The sequence below is a fragment of the Cervus canadensis genome, chromosome 12 (assembly GCF_019320065.1).
Source record: "Cervus canadensis isolate Bull #8, Minnesota chromosome 12, ASM1932006v1, whole genome shotgun sequence".
Classification (NCBI taxonomy): Eukaryota; Metazoa; Chordata; class Mammalia; order Artiodactyla; family Cervidae; genus Cervus; species Cervus canadensis.
In genome coordinates this window covers 22,466,759-22,479,315 of record NC_057397.1, presented here as the reverse complement: position 1 = coordinate 22,479,315, position 12,557 = coordinate 22,466,759, and the positions used below count along the sequence as shown (strand labels likewise).

At 43.6% G+C, this 12,557-nt stretch overlaps 1 non-coding gene across 1 annotated transcript; it reads left to right on the top strand.

Annotated features, from left to right (window-relative positions):
- The first annotated feature begins 2,437 nt into the window (after positions 1 to 2,437).
- On the top strand, positions 2,438 to 2,510 carry TRNAC-ACA. The gene has a single exon. It is a non-coding gene; the product is annotated as a tRNA-Cys (tRNA).
- The last annotated feature ends 10,047 nt before the right edge of the window (positions 2,511 to 12,557 follow it).

Genomic DNA, 12,557 nt, shown 5'->3' with positions numbered 1-12,557 from the left:
AGAATTCCATGGACTGTATAGTCCATGGGGTCACAAAGAGTCGGATATAACTGAGTGACTTTCACTTTTATTTGCTAACCAAAAAGTGAGCATTCAATACATAAAATCTATCCTATTATTTGGGGCTTCCCAGGTGGCATTAGTGGTAAAGAATCCCTGATTGGATTTAATCCCTGAGTGGGGAAGATCCCCTGGAGGAGGGAATGCCAACCCACTCCAGTATTCTCACCTGGAGAATCCCGTGGGCAGAGGATCCTAGCGGGTGACAGACCATTGGGTCGAGAAGAGTCAGACGCAACTGAAGAGACTTAGTATGCATGCACATTCTAGTCTTTGGAACATAGTATTTCTACATTTATGCAAAGAAAGTTTAACTTGCAATAAACTAGAGGAAATTTTTGAACTAAAAGAGGAATAAAAATTCCAAAAAGCAATAATTTTCAGGAAATGAGTTGTCTTTTAACAGTTCTGTAGGTAAAAATCTTTATAAATTTTTGACATCTCTCTGCCTTCTTAAACCAAGTATTCAAATGACTATATACATTTTTTAAAAATTTCATTAAGTTTCCATTAATTTTCCTTAAAGCCTAAGGAGAATTAGCATATTTCTGTCTATCTGGGTCGACCCGCAGGAGTGGCTTTTGAATGGCCATTTATCTCTAAGTAAACTAGTCCCCACACCCCTGCTGGGCATCACCTTCCACTTCACTCAGCCAGGAGGGTTCCTGCTACTTCTAATCGGGCCCCTCTTATTTTCAGTTGTCAGGCTTCAGGAGGGTCTTTTATGCGTTCACTTGTTCATTTGTTCTGCCTCGTTTACTGAGTACCTACTCTGTGAGGCAAGCTTCCCCAGTGGCGCAGTGGTAAAGAACCCGCCTGCCAATGCAGGAGACACAAATTCAATCCCTGGAGAAGAAAATGGCAACTCACCCCAGTATTCTTGCCTGGAAAATTCTGTGGACAGAGAAGCCTGGCGGGCTACAGTCCATGGGGTCACAAAGAGTCAGACGTGACTGAGGGCACACACATACCCCACACACATTCTGTGTGGCACTGGAAACACAGCTGCAGATAAGGCAGTCACTTAGGGATGAGATCTCTGTGACAACTTTCAGCCACACAGGGGCTTCGGTTTTGTTTGGTCTTGCCTGTTTCCTAGTTAATGTTGTCGGAACTCTAGCTTCTCATCTTGTAGGTTGACAAGGTTTAGAAACTGCAGAGTCTGTTTCTCTGTGCTCTTTCATTTGGGTTGTGGGTAAATGCTAACCTATGCTAACAGTCTTCAAGAGACTGTTCCCTGAGGTTGACATCTTGGCTCTGTTCCCCTGGTAACCTGGTTAAGAGTCAATTGTCATATATGTTTCTAATCAATGTTGCTTATGAGGAAAATGATCACCCACTGGTGACTTGCAGCAGACTGAGAGGAGCTGTGAATGCTTCCTCAGGATGTGATGGGGAGGGACGGCTCCCTGAGGCTGAGTAGGGGAATCTGGTATGTGGGATGCTGTAGGCAGTGCCCATGTCGGCTCTGTGGGGCAAAGACCTTGTCAAGTCCTGCACTCGCCCTATCTGCATCTCCCCACCCCGGAGCTGGCCCCACAAGAAGATTACTGACGTCTGTGCTCAAGGCTGTCTGGACTGGGGGACTGCCACCCCTTTCCCACTCCTCCTCTCAGCCTCAGAGTGGACCCCTGTCCCCTGAGTCTGGAGGTGGAGTTGAAACTAAAAGATTTCCTGGGGATGTGGGGGGTGCAGCAGGCCCTGAACTTTCTCTTCCTATTTCAGTGCTTTCTGAAACATGAGAATATATAACAATTGTTCATGTAACTATGTTCCACATTTTCACATAGAGCAATGAAATCTGTCCAGTGGAAGCAACAAAACTGAATTGATTATTGACTCTGAAATTTGGTCACATCTATTATTTCCTTCCACCAAATTATCAAAAATTGCAGTTACCCTAGCCCTTTTCACTTCATGGGGATGTTTTGGGAAGTGAAGATTCATGTAAGCATGTCACCCCCTTCTGATGTCTGTGTCAGAAGCTTTCTCTATCTCTTTTATAATTTAATAAAACTTTATTACACAAAAACTCTGAGCTATCAAGCCTCATCACTGACCTCAGATTGAACTCTTCTCCTCTGAAGGCCAAGAATTCTGGCATCTTCTGTGGTTCAGCAGCAGCCTTTCATGTTGGGGGCTCGTCCAGGATTCTTCAGGACAAGGTAAGGATGCTTGGAGCTCTAGTTCTTTGTTCTCCTAGCAAACACGTTTTCTGCTATACTTTACTAACTCTACAGCGTGCTTGTGTGAATGAATGACAAGCCCCGCAAGTGAGGGAAGCAAGTGAGGAGCCCTGCTCTGCGGTTCCACGGTGACCTCATAGGGCTTATGGCAGAAATCCTGATAGGGGTTTATACCAAGTTGCCAATGGACTTCCCTGGTGGCTCAGATGGTAAAGCGTCTGCCTACAAAGCAGGTAGACCCAGGTTCAACCCCTGGGTTGGGAAGATCTCCTGGAGAAGGAAATGGCAACCCACTCCAGTATTCTTGCCTGGAAAATCCCATGGACAGAGGAACCTGGTAGGCGTGATTGAGCTGGTAGGCTACAGTCCATGGGGTTGCAAAGAGTTGGACACAACTGAGCACTTTCTTTCTTTGAGAAGTGAAGATTCATTTTTGCAACAGGAAAATATTATAATTGATAGTTACTCTCTCCTTGCAAAGCAAAAGTCGCTCAGTCATCTGAGACTCCATGAACTGTAGCCTGCCAGGCTCCTCTGTCCATGGGACTCTCCAGATAGAATACTGGAATGGGTTGCCTGCCCTTCTCCAGGGATCTTCTCAACCCAGGGATTGAACCCAGGCCTCCAGCATTACAGGCAGATTCTTTTTTGTTTAATTTATTTATCTATTTTAATTGGAGGCTAATTACTTTACCATATTGTGGTGGGTTTTGCCGTATGTTGACATGAATCAGTCATGGGTATACATGTATCCCCCCAGTCCTGAACCCCCCTCCCACCTCCTTCCCCACCCCCATCCCTCTGGGGTTGTCCCAGCGCACTGACTTTGAGTACCCTGTCTCATGCATCAAACCTGGACCGGCAATCCACTTCACATACGATAATATACACGTTTCAACGCTACTCTCTCAAATCATCCCACCCCCTCCTTCTCCCACAGAGTCCAAAAGACTGTTCTTTACATCTGTGTCTCTTTTGCTGTCTTGAACATAGGGTCATCATTACCATCTTTCTAAATTCCATATATATGCATTAGTATACTGTATTGGTGTTTTTCTTTCTGACTTACTTCACTCTGTATAATAGGCTCCAGTTTCATCCACCTCATTAGAACCGATTCAAATGTGTTCTTTTTAATGGCTGAGTGATATTCCATTGTGCATATGTGCCACAGATTTCTTATCCATTTGTCTGCTGATGGACATCTAGGTTGTTTACTGTAAACAGTGCTGCAATGAACATTGGGGTACATGTGTCTCTTTCATTTCTGGTTTCCTTGGTGTGTATGCCCAGCAGTGGGATTGCTGGGTCGTATGGCAGTTCTATTCCCAGTTTGTTAAGGAATCTCCACACTGTTCTCCATAGTGGCTGTACTAGTTTGCATTCCCACCAATACTGTAAGAGAGTTCTCTTCTCTCCACACCCTCTCCAGCATTTATTGCTTGTAGACTTTTTGATAGCAACCATTCTGACCGGCGTGAGATGGTACCTCATTGTGGTTTCTGATTTGCATTTCTCTAATAATGAGTGATATTGAGCATCTTTTCATGTGTTTGCTGGCCATCTGTATGTCTTCTTTGGAGAAATGTCTATTTAGTTCTTTGGCCAATTTTTTGATTGGGTTGTTTATTTTTATAGTGTTGAACTGCATAAGCTGCTTGTATATTTTTGAGATTAATTCTTTGTCAGTTGCTTCGTGTGCTATTATTTTCTCCCATTCTGAAGGCTGTCTTTTCACCTTACTTAGAGTTTCCTTCGTTGTGCAAAAGCTTTTAAGTTTAATTAGGTTCCATTTGTTTATTTTTGCTTTTACTTCCATTACTCTGGGAGATGGGTCATAAAGGATCTTGCTGTGATTTATGTCAGAGAGTGTTCCGCCTATGTTTTCCTCTAGGAGTTTTACAGTTTCTGGTCTTACATTTAGATCTTTAATCCATTTTGAGTTTATTTTTGTGTATGGTGTTAGAAAGTGTTCTAGCTTATTCTTTTACAGGTGGTTGACCAGTTTACCCAGCACCACTTGTTAAAGAGGTTGTCTTTTCTCCATTGTATATTTTTGCCTCCTTTGTCAAAGATAAGGTGTCCATAGGTGCATGGATTCATCTCTGGGCTATCTATTTTGTTCCATTGATCTATATTTCTATCTTTGTGCCATGTAGGTGGAATTTTCACTGTCTGAGCCATCAAGGAAGAAAAGTTTTCCTAATCCAAGGCAATAAAAATAGTTATGCTAAAATGCTAAAAAAAATGAAAACAGTGTTAATTATTAATTAGCCATTTGTAAATTAAATGCTTGGGGCTTCCCAGGTGGCACCAGTGGTAAAGAACCCACCTGTCAATGCCAGAGAAATAAGAGAAACAAGTTTGATCCCTGGGTGGGGAAGTTTCCCTGGAGGAGGACATGGCAACCCACTCCAGTATTCTTGCCTGGAGAATCCCATGGACAGAGGAGCCTGGCGGGCTACCGACCATGGGGTCTCAAAGGGTCGAGCATGACTGAAGTGATTCAGCACAGCACAGATTAAATGCTTGAGAAAATTTACAGGCTGAAGAGATGGAAGTTTTGATACTCTAAAATAGATGGCTAGAATCCTCCATGGGTTTGGAAAATGAGAGCATTTTCTTTTGCATAAGTTCATTTTTATGAACTTATTCTCCTTGATATTGGAAAGGAGGTAGACTTTGACTTAACAAAGAACTTTCTAATAATAACAGCGGATTGAGATAAAAATGACTTCAGTGTGACTCCTGAAAGATGGAGTTTCCCATTTCTGAAAACCAGAGGAAGTTAATGACTAAATTATCTGGATCCCTTCCAACCCTAAAAAAAACAAAACAACAACAACAACAAAAAAACTCTAGTTAGGGCTCATTCTTATAATTAATCTTTATTGAGACCCTACGTGTAAAGCACAAATATTTGTCAAATTACTGGACATACTTTTGACTCACAATTAAGACTTGATAAGAAAAAGACAATAAGAGACTCTGAGGGTAAAGAACCCACTTGCAATGCAGGTGACTCAGGTTTGATCCCTGAGTCGGAAAGTTCCCCTGAAGGAGGGCCTGGCGACCTGCTCCAGTATTGTTGCCTGGGAAATTCTATGGACAGAGGAGCCTGGCAGGCTTACAGTCCATGGGGTCACAAAGAGTTGGACATGACTGAGAGACTAAGACAACAACAAAGATGAGAATAGTAACGCAGCACATCTCCAAACACTGCTGGAGGAACTGCATTGCAATAACATATGGAGAGTTCTTAGCACAGTACCTAGAACACAGTTAAGACTTGGTTAATTCCAGCTCTCCATAGTTTATTGCCCACGATGAGAAGCAGACACTGTCATCAAGATGGTGGCCCTGTGTGGAGTCTGGCCCTGGTGCCACCGATTGCAACTGTAACTCTGGGCAAATCACCCTCTTAGGCAGCAGGTGTCCTGTCTGTAACACAAGTCCTCAATTAATACCTGGAAAGATCTTAGACAAACACACAGCAAGTTGCAAGCATTCCACGAGTATTAGCTTTGAATATCTCTCATTATCATTATTTACTTCTTACAACCACCAGGACAGGTACGTGTTATGATGCACGCCTTACAGAAAAGAAAACTGAAGCTCCAATAGGTTCAGCAGCAGCTCACCCAGCATCACACCACCACGGATGGGTGGACAGGGATCTCAGCCTGGCTGCGGCCCTTCTGACTTCAAGGCCCAAACTCAAAATCGCTTACTGTTCCCAAATGAATACAATGCATATCTGACCTTGCTGACTGGATGGTGAGGGGCCCACAGCCCCTAAGTCATATCTGCAAAACCACAAGTAGAAAACTTTTGGATTTAACTGATTTCCAACATCCTTCCCAGCTAGTGTGTTAGTCACTCAGTCACGTCCAACTCTTTGTGACCCCATGGACTGTATCCCGCCAGACTCCTCTGTCATGGGATTTCTCAGACAAGAATACTGGAGTGGGTAGCCATTCTCTTCTCCAACGGATCATCCCCACCCAGGGATCGAACCTGGATCTCCACATTACAGGTAGATTCTTTACCGTATGAGGCACCAGGGAAGCCCAACATCCTATAAACCCTGGTCAAAACTGGATAACATCACCTGCGGGCTTTTCTGTTATCTACTTTCACTGCAGTTTCCACCATATAGGATGACATCCCTGAACTGGTCCAGACCAAGGAAACAGATCAACAAACACGTGGTGATCTGTGCTATTGTCACACAATGTCAGTCTCTGTCCACAAGCCACAGGAAGAAGCCAGTTTCCTCCTCTGTTTCTATGGAGCCGGGGTCCAGGGTCACTTATGCCCACTGCTCTGCTCCCTCTCCTTGCCATGTACCCTGGAAACCCCCTCCTCGGGAACAGCCATATTGCAGCAGAGGCCGGGCTGGGCTCCTAGTGTACCTGGAAGCGGCCAGTGGCTGGGAACAGAGATAGGATGAAGGAAGGTCCCTTAGAGTGGGAGAGAAGTCAGGTTCCCCATCATCAGCTGGTCCTCAAGGGAGCTGGGATGTCCCCACTCTGGGAGAGAGGGCTCTCCACCTAGTAAACCTAGAGGGGTGCTTCTCCCCACTTTATTATCATTTTTCACATGGTAGAGACAAAATTGTGGCAGCCGATGTGTAAAACCCACAAGTATGAATTGGATAACATGGAAGCTGCCTGTGAATGACTTTCTTGAAGAACATGTGAATCTACTGATAAACTTTCAAGGAGTCAATTAAGCCTAAGGGTGAAATGATTGCCTGTCTTGGAACTTGAGGTTCTGTCTATGTGTGAGAGGCCCTTCTGAGAGATGGTGGGAATGGGTATGGTGGATGGAATGACATGGGGTGGGGGGTGGTGAAAGCCTGGGTGTGGGGTGGTCATGTGCCCTGGGTGTGGGTGCAATTAGAGACATCACATGATCAGCTGTGGTTCCCTTGTGCCCCTGCATGGGGGCGCCGTCTGTCCACCTCTGGAAGCCAGTGGGCGGGCCCACAGGGAAGGTTCACAGGGTCCCTGTCAAGCACCGGGTTTTGCAATTTAATGAAAAAAATCCTCTTGTGAACCTGGCATTTCAAACCCTGCCTCAGTCTTGCCATAAATAAGAAATACTGCAAGAAACCAAGCACAAATGGAAGCTTGTGACATATGATGAGATTCAGAATTCTACCTGCTTCTCAGCGATTTCATCAGCCAAAAAAAACCTGCAGATTATGAATCCTTAACAAGATAGAACCTGGTAAAGAATAACACCAAACTGCATCTTCTCCACAGGTTAAAGTCTAAAAGCTACTCAGTGGTCCCCAACCTTTTTGGCACCAGGGATGGTTTTTGTGGAAAACAATTTTTCCACAGACCGGAGACGGGGTGATTTCAGGCTGATTCAGGAACGTTACATTTACTTTATTTCTATTATCATCAGATCAACTCCACCTCAGATCATCAGGCATTATATCCTGGAGTTTGGGGACCCCTGATAAGTGACAAAATATTCACTGAACATCATCACCATTATCAGCAACAATAAAAAGAAAATGAATATATAACATAAAAGAGTTGCCATGGTTTTAGTTGGGTGAAAGAATCACAATATTTTTTTTAAGTAAACCTTTTCTTGAAATAGAACATATATTCAGCAAGGTACAGCCAGTGCATATAGCTTGACATATATTTTCATAGTGAATCTGCCTGTGTGACCTCCATCCAGATCATGATGTTGTAGACAATAGAGGGCACTCTAGAATCCCCTTTGAGCCATTTCTATTGTTACTCCAGTTAGGTAACCACCATTCTGACTTTTAGCACCAAAGATAAGTATTGCTGGTTTTGACAATACTAAAAAGTTAAGAAAGAAAGATTGGTATAAGTCAATGGTCTTCAAACTTGTTTGAACAACCCCGAAAACTTTTAAAGCCTTCCCATTTGGCTCAGTGGTAAAGAATCTGCCTTCCAAGGCAGGACACAGGAGACTCAGGTTCGATCCCTGGGTCAGGAAGATCCCCTGGAGGAGAGCACGGCAACCCACTCCAGTATTCTTGCCTGGAGAATCCCACGGACAGAGGAGCCTGCTGGGCAACAGTCCATGGGGTCCCAAAGAGTCAGACACGACTAAGCAACTCAATAACAACAAAAACTTTTTAAATTATTTATCCTGAGAAGTGGTCAAGATGGCACAGTAGTAAGACCCTCCTCACACAGAAGGAGGATCTCACTTCCTCCCGTGGGTACCCCAAAATCACAACTGTTTACAGAGCCCAACCTGAAGACTAGCAGAAAATATCTACAACTAAAGACATAAAGAGGGAACCACAAGGAGATGGGTAGGAGTGGTGGACATGCAGTATAATCAGAATTATAATTACAGTTGTGGAGGTTCTCCCTATAGAGCAAGAGGTCGGAGTCCTGCCTGCATGAGACTCCCCAGCTCTAGGGTCCTGTACCAAGATGAGACCGTGGAATGTTTGGATTTGAAGGCCAGCAGGGCTTACTTCTGGGAGAGCCAAAGGGTTTGGGAAATAGAGACTCCACTCTTAAAGGGCAAATATAAAATTTCAGATGCTCCGGGACCCAGGGCAGAAGCAGTCAGTTGAAAGGAGCCTGAGTCAGACTCACTTGTTGATTCTGGAGAGCCTCCTGGACAGGCAGGGGGCAACTACAACTCCCATTGGGGAAACAAATTCTGGCAGCAGAGCCCATTCTACCACAAGGACATGGAAGGGAGCAAGCACAATGTTGGAATTCTTCCCCTAGTTCATTACTGCCAGGACAGGTCCCACCTGCCAGCAGCTTGACAGTAGCTCAGGGACCTCTTGGGCCCCACAGCCAGAGGCCCCAGGGTGCAGCCTCACCTATCAGTGGGTGGGCATCGGCCTGGGACTACAGCAGCCAGCAGCCAGCTATGTCTGGACCCAGCCCACCCATCAGCAGGCCAACACTAGCTTCAGGACACCTTGCCCCACAGTCGGTCACCCTGGGCCCTGGCTTCACCAGCCAGTAGACCAGCACTAGCCGCAGGATGACACAAGCTTCATAGCAAGTGATCCAGTCCCACCCACCAGTGGACCAGTGGCCTCTGCACTAGTCAGGACCTGACACCTAACCAGACCAACACCAACACCTACCAGCATGTTCACAGTAGTCAGCCTGTCACAATAGAAGGGTCCATACAGCCCACACAGAGGGCACCCCTAGAGCATATAGCTCTGATGACCAGAGGGATATGCACCACTGGGCCCCAAAGGACGTCTACATACAGCCACTTCTCCAAGATCAAGATAACCAACTTACCAAATATAGAGAATTAGGCAAAAGGAGGCAACAGTGGAATATGTTCCAAGAGCAGGGACAAGATAAAACCACAGAAGAACTAAATGGAGTAAACAATCTACCTGACAAACAGTTCAAGGCAATGATAGTAAAGGTGCTCAAAGAACTCCTGAGAACAAGGGATGAGCAGAGTGAGAAGTTGTGTTTCGAACAAAGAGTTATAAAATAGAGGAACCAAAGAAGAAGAATACAATAACTGAAATGAAAAATGCTCCAGAAGGAATCAGTGGTGATTGGATGATACAGAGGAATGGATCAACAAACTGGAAGATAGAGTAGTGGAAATCTCTCATGTTGAATTGAAAAGAGAGAAATAAATAAAAACAAATGACAACAATTTAAAAGACCTCTGGGACAACATCATGCATACTAACATGCACATTGCAAAGATCCCAGAAGGAGAGAAGAGAGAGAAAGGGGCAGAAAACATATTTGCAGACGTAATAGGTGAAAACTTATCTAACCTGGGAAAGAAAAGAAAACAGACATCCAGGTCCAAGAAGCACAAAGAGTCCCAAAGAAGACCACGACAAGACACATTGTAATTAAAATGGCAAAAATTAAAAATAAAGACAGGATGTTAAAATCAGCAAGGGAAAAATGAGTTTCATATAAGGGAACTTCCATAATATTATCAGCTGACTTTTCAGCAAAAATCTGCAGACCAGGAGGGAGTGACATGTAATATTTAAAGTGATGAAAGAAAAAAAATAATAAAGTGAAGAAAGGGAAAAACCAAGAATACTCTCCCTGGCAAGGTTATCATTCAGGTAAATGGGCAGTAGACCTAAATAGATATTTCCCCAAGGAAGACATACAGATGGCCAAGAGGCACATGAAAGGATGTTCAACGTTGCTAATCATTAGAGAAATGCAATTCAAAACTACAATAAGATATCACCTCACTTCAATCAGAATGGGCGTGAAAAAAAATCCATAAACAATAAATGCTAGAGAGGGTGTGGAGAAAAGGGAACCCTCCTACACTGTTGGCAGGAAAATAAATCAGTGTGGCCACTCTGGAGAACAGTATGGAGGTTCCTCGGAAAACTAAAAATAGAGTTTCCATCCTTCAAACTCACTCCTGGGCATATATCTGGAGAAAAACATTGTCCAAAATGATACACATACCCCAATGTTCATTGCAGAACTGTTTACCAGAGCTAAGACATGGAAGCAACTTAAATGTCTATCAGCAGAGGAATGGATAAAGAAGATGTGGTACATATATAGAGTGGAATATTATTAAACCATTTAAAAAAATAAAAGAATGCCATTTGCAGCAACACAGATGGACCTGGAGATTGTTGTTCAGTCACTAAGTCATGTCTGACTCTTTGCGACCTCATGGACTGCAGCACCCAGGCTGTCCTGTCCTTCACTATCTCCCAGAGTTTGCTCAAACTCACGTCCATTAGTAATGCCATCCAACTATCTTATCCTCTGTCACTCCCTTCTCCTCATGCCCTCAATCTTTCCCAACATCAGGGTCTTTTCCAGTGAGTCAGCTCTTCATATCAGGGGACCAAAGTATTGGAGCTTCAGCATCAGTCCTTCCAATGAATTTTCAGGATTGATTTCCTTTAGGATTAACTAGTTTGATCTCCCTCCTGACTTTCAAGTGTCAGAAGACTCTCAAGAGTCTTCTCCAACACCACAATTTGAAAGCAAGCCTTCTTTAAGGTCCAACTCTCACATCTGCACATGACTACTGGAAAAGCCATAGCTTTGACTAGATGGAACTTTGTCAGCAAAGTGATGTCTCTGCTTTTTACTGTGCTGTCTAGGTTTGTCACAGCTTTCCTTCCAAGGAGCAAGTGTCTTTTAATTTCATGGCTGCAGGCACCATCTGCAGTGATTTTAAAGCCCAAGAAAATAAAGTCTGTCACTGTTTCCATTGTTTTCTCATTTATTTGCCATGAAGTGATGCGACCGGATGCCATGATCTTAGTTTTCTGAATGTTGAGTTTTAAGCCAACTTTTCATTCTCCTCTTTCACTCTCATCAAGAGGCTCTTTAGTTCCTCTTCACTTTCTGCCATAAGAGTGGTATCATCTGCATGTCTGAGCTTGTTGATCTTTCTCTTGGCAATCTTGATTCCAACCTGTGATTCATCCAGCTCAACATTTCACATGACGTACTCTGTATATGAATTAAATAAACAGAGTGACAACATACAGCCTTGAAGGAACTTACTTCACTTAGGATGACAATGGAGATTATGATGATAGATGATAATGGCAATTATCATCTTAAGTGAAGTCAAAGAAAGACAAATATCATATGATATTACTTATATGCAGAATCTAAATATATATATACATACACAAATGAACTTATTTTAAAAAACAGAAACAGACTCATAGACTCAGAGACTGAACTTATGCTTACCAGAGGGAAAAAGATAGGGGGAGGGATAGATTGGGAGTTTGGGATTGACATGTACACATTGCTATATTTAAAATAGATAACCAAGGGCCAGATATATAGCACAAGGAACTCTGCTCCATATTCTGTAATAACTTAAATGGGAAAGAATTTGAATAAGAATAGATACTTGTATACGTGTAACTGAATCACTTTGCTGTACTCCTGAAACTAACCCAACATTGTTAACCAGCTATACTCCAATATGAAACTAAAATTTAAAAAAAAAAACAAAAACCCTCACTTCTAAATTCTAGCACTAAGGTAGAGAAGGCAGGAAGCATTATCAGGAGTCAGGCACCTGGATAAAGAGGCACTGCCCCCTTCTGCACTGTGCTAACATTCCTGTGCCCTTGAGCATCTCCTCCTCTGGGGCTATCCATTATAGAATTATCCAATTGTCACCCCAGAAGGGTCAGCATCCCAGGGCAAAACATGAGTACAATTCAGAGAGGGTGAGAAGTACCCCCACTTTTCATGCAACAGGGCCAGCTTGATTTGAGAGACCCAGCAGAGCACAGGCTAGTCTGGGGCAGATTGCTTTAGGAAAGAGCTGCGTGCA